Raw genomic sequence first — 5,058 nt, 5'->3', positions numbered from 1 at the left:
AATGTGAGTATACCAGGTAGTGATAGAGTTTCACATATTTAAAGTTAACTTGACAAAGGCAAAGAACAAACGATTCGGAGTAGGATTGAGTAGTGACATTATTATTATTACTATTATGACAAAACACAGCATTGGAGTATCGAAGTACGGAAAGGCCGTGCTTCACTCTCTGCAAATTATATTCCGTGTAATTGAGTTAAACATCAATTAAAATAACATATGATGTAAGTCCATTGATAGTTGAATAAATTTATTTATTTATTATTCTTACCATAGTGTTACTACTGTAATCGTAGAATCGATAATGATTATTTTCTATATTTTTTCATAATTTCAATGTGATTTCAACATTTATATTATGAACAAAAATGTGTTACTGTTTTGCGCTACTTATTTTTTTATTTTTATTATTATTAAAAAGAACATTTACAATCTATACTTCGAGATATAATAAGTAAATTTAATTTATATATACATAATAAAACACAGTAATGAAATACATGAGAAGCGAGGTCATACAGTGTTAGAACCTAACGTTAATTTAATTTTTTTTCAACCCTCTTTTAATATTAATTATTAAATTATTTATTTATTTATTACATAATACATTTCTAAACCATTTTCACTTAAGTTATCACGAGGAATTTCCAGGAAGTGAATTAGAAGCGATTTCAGCGATTTAAGGGTTTGAATGTTAATTTAAAGTGAAATTTCTTATGTTTTGTGGCAAGCCTTACTTCAAGATGAAAATATTGCATATTAACATGATGACATCCGATTGGTGTGTGTGATATTTGCTGATCATATAGTTTTGGTAGAAGAAAATTTGGAAGAAGTTAATAATATATTGGATGAGTGGAGGTTAGTCCTTGAAGGGAAGAGATTAAAAATTAGTAGAAATAAAACAGAGAACATAGAGTATGACTTTGGAGGAGGATACCAAGAAGTTGAGGGTATCAAAACCAATGAAAATAAGTAGTGATGTGACAGGTGAATTCGAGAACTTAAAATATTTAGGATCATTTGTACTAAAAGATGGTGGTCTTAGTATGGATGTAAAATAGGATTAAGTGCGGTCGGATGAAATGGAGAGGCGCGTCGAGCGTTTTATGCAATAAGAGAATTCCAATAAGGTTGAATGATAAATTTTGCAGGAGGGCAGTGAGACCAACTATGTTAAACCAACTATGGTTCGGAGTATTGAGCGGTTGATAGGAGATTAGAATAGAGTATGAGTGTTGCGAAAATGAGAAAGCTTAGATGGATGAGTGAAGTGACTAGAGAAGACAGAATAAGGAGCGAATATGTGAGAGGTAGTATTGGTGTAGTGTCTGTAGTAAAAGAAATGAGAGAAAATGCACTGGGATAGTTTGAGCATGTGATGAGACGAAAGGAAACAAACAGCAGTAAGAGTTGTTATGAAAATGAACGTTGAAGAGAAAATAAGAAGGAGAAAACCAAAAAATAATACGATTGAAAATGATATGAGGGCCATTGATGTGTACGTACGGTGTACGTAAAATCAAAAACAAATTAATTTTCGAACTGTTGCCCATCGATAACAATTTATTATACGAGTATTTTACGACCTCTTCGCAGGTAATCTTATATTAATGCATACAAAGTTCAATTTGTAATATCAATTATAAAATATATAGATATAGTTATTTTGCAAAATTTTCTTTGTACGGCTTACTAAAAAAAGGTCATCTTATTTCTAATTTAAAGGACGAGGGAATGAGATTTTTGAAAATGTACAAGGGGGGAATAAAAAAGGTTGGAAACCACTGATCTATAGCTTAATAAAAACATCAATTCTATTGTAATTTAAAATACGAATTTAAATTTTATGAAATTTATTTTTATCTGTTTTAATCATGTAAAAACTGGTAATTTAAAAAAGACAATGTATACAAAAAAATATTTTATTTATATATGTATGTATGTACATATTGGCCAGTTAATATAATATTAATTACATAATATGAACCTTGTAATTTAAAATATACACATATTTACTACTATTATGATGATCACATACATATTTATTATACTATTTAAACGGATTAGCCTGTGTTTGGATTATTGAGACCATATTAACCTAACCTGTGTATGTGCTGAGTAACCATAGTATTTATACACATTTGATAACATGTGTCTGTGTTGAATACATGTTCAATGGTTAGTCATAAAAACACTCAAGTTCTGTTTTAAATAATAAAAAAGGATTTTTTTTTTTTTTTGTTTTATTAAAGTTATCCGTATCAACTGCAGCGTCGTCTAGTTCGATAAGGATAACAAAACAACGGTTGAAAAAAACGTATGCGGTTTTCGGGTACATAGTATGTGAATTATTTTGAATTTTTCACACTAAAAACGCTTGTTAAAAATTGCCTATACATAACCCCTTAAACATTATTACTTTTGTACCTTAGAGAAAAAACTTAACTGTACGAAATACGTTTATGATTCTAATCACTATGCTTAAAAAAAAATTCGATTCAAATTAAAATTATTCATAGACACACAATTAATTGATAAATAACATAAAAAATCAGTGGTTATATTTTTTGCACTCAATGACATGAATATAATTCAATATTCCATGCGCATTTTAAAGTACACTTTAGAGTAGTTTTTATAGTCAAACAAATTTGATAATAATAAAAACTTGTGGATGGTATAATAATTTGTTTTCTATATTAATTTAGACCTATTTATTTCTTTTTCAGAACTAGTTTTCATAAGTTCATAGTATTTACATTAACTTCATGAGCGTAACGTGGGCAAATTTTATTTCATGTTGATATACTGTATATTTAAAAACTAGATATACTTGATCTGCATCATGATATATTGTGATGGCAAATGCAATTGAACAAATACATAATGATTAATCAATTCAATTTTTTTTTATAATTAATAGTTCAAATAATTATATATATTTATTGGTAAAGTAATTTTCACATATCTAAAATGTCTTTCCTATAATATTTTTCTAATTGATTTAAAATATACCAAGGGGGGCGTTAATCATTAAATTATTAGAGGTAGGACAGTTTCCGTCTCTCACCCTCCCCCCTGTTTAAGTCTATGATCAAGTTTATATAGTGATATTTATCAGGCATAATGAAAATTTCAAAAAAATAATTGTTGACTGACTTGAAGAAGTTCATCTAAAAATGTTCAATTGACGTTTGATCAAATTATAAAGTTTCAACCGAAATATAAAATATAAATTGTTTGTGGATTACTTCAATAGTTATGAGATTACTGTATAAAATATCAGAGAAGAATACATTTATCTGAAAATATACTTTGTGCAGTTGTGAAATTGTTAATAACATTTCAATCAAATAACAGTGACTGTTTTATAAACGGTACTGTTACATTTGATTTCAATACATAAAAACTCAATGTTAATATAATACTCAAAACTGTTATGTTTTTATTTATATCGATATAATGTCACGACCCATTGATATCGGGTTACAAATGAAATCATCATGGAATTGGAATGGGTACTACTATACGTACAATTATCGGTGCATAGAGTTTAAGTCAGCGATTCCCGACCTTTTTATATCCTTGTACCACTTACACGATTTGAAAAATTTTCACGTACAACTTGACTTAATAACCTTTATTTTTTTATACTTATCAAAAAATAAAATTACATTATTTTACATTTGTTTAGCCTTTTTTATACATTGATTAATTTATACTAAAAGTTAATATATATTTATACTAAAAATTACACAAAAGTTTAATGCACAAAAAATAGCGTAAAGAAAAATATTTACAATCATTATTAATTAAAAGGAATATAAATGAATAATTTAATGAGACAGTTAATGTTGTATTGAATGAATCAGTACGCCTATACCAGGCTACATGTTGGTAACTTTAAGTCTTAAGTTGTCTTCTGCGTTCATTTTGTTCGTATGCCGTAGATGTTTATGAAATCGGCTAATATCAAATAAACAAAATAATATAGAATGGTAATAATAATAATCATAAAAATATTTTTCTTAAAAGAAATTTTCCGCGTACCACAAGTTGGGAACCGCTGGTTTAAGTATTCGTATGATAAAATATATCGTATAAATAGAAATCTTATAACTTACAATCATACAACAACGTTGAAACTCGGGACCTTTAAAATATGTATCTCTAACGTTCTATGTCACTGACGACGATCATCTGTTAAACATTTATTGACCTCCAAATTAGATTAGTTTTTTTTTAATTAAAACAGCTGGTAGAAAAAAATATTATTGATCGTATTCGTTACTTGCTATTAAATGCAACGAATAGAAACTTTAATCGTAACAAACGAAGGGCTACGGAGAAAAACGAAAATAGTAAAAAAAAAAAAAATGAAAATATCTGGTAATTATATAATCCTGTCATTTTTTTTAAAAATTAAATACATTCTTTATTTTTATATTCAATTAAAATCAAAAATTAGTTGCATTACCACAGCATTTTTTTTTATTATTTTGTACTTTATTTTCCGGTTTTTTGAGTTTTGAAACTTTAAAACTGCAACATTAAAATTTTTAGGAAGAATGACTGCTCATCGTAGCCCTTAGAATGTGTAACGTTCGAACATAAAGCGTTCACTAAAACTACCGCAGTTGAACGGTTAAAGAGTCTCGTCCGGCAGCCATCCAAGAGCGCTTTCGTTTGAAAATCGACGACGACGAGTGGTTTGTACTGGCAGCGAAACAATCTTTCGCGTCTCAACGCGCACAAGCTAATAAAGCGTCGATACGGCTCGGAGATAACGACAGCCGTATAACACCGTGGCCGTGATCAAGTCGCAGCCGAGGGGGGAAAAACTGTCCGAAAGAATCGTGAACACGGAGGTCAATCGGGATATCGTAAATGCCACCCGAAATGAACGGGTAAAAACAAGGCCTATGGTAAACTCCGCCCGGGAAAACATCCAAGTAAAAAATGTACACGTAAATTGCGCCCAAAAAAAAAAAAATATGCAGGCACAAAAATGGATTTTTCGATTGTCAATCATGTCGTGTCTTATCAGTTCTGCCA

At 29.1% G+C, this 5,058-nt stretch overlaps 1 long non-coding RNA gene across 1 annotated transcript; it reads right to left on the bottom strand.

Annotated features, from left to right (window-relative positions):
• Positions 1-3,875: 3,875 nt before the first annotated feature.
• On the bottom strand, positions 3,876-4,745 carry LOC112685509. The gene is made up of 3 exons (XR_003148808.1): positions 4,636-4,745; positions 4,128-4,203; positions 3,876-3,969 (listed from the first exon to the last, which is right to left on the bottom strand). It is a non-coding gene; the product is annotated as an uncharacterized LOC112685509 (long non-coding RNA).
• Between the last annotated feature and the right edge of the window lie 313 nt (positions 4,746-5,058).

The sequence above is a fragment of the Sipha flava genome, unplaced genomic scaffold, assembly GCF_003268045.1.
Source record: "Sipha flava isolate LNK unplaced genomic scaffold, YSA_version1 279_pilon_pilon, whole genome shotgun sequence".
Classification (NCBI taxonomy): domain Eukaryota; kingdom Metazoa; phylum Arthropoda; class Insecta; order Hemiptera; family Aphididae; genus Sipha; species Sipha flava.
Note: the sequence above shows the minus strand (reverse complement) of the source record. Positions and strands in the feature narration are given on the sequence as shown.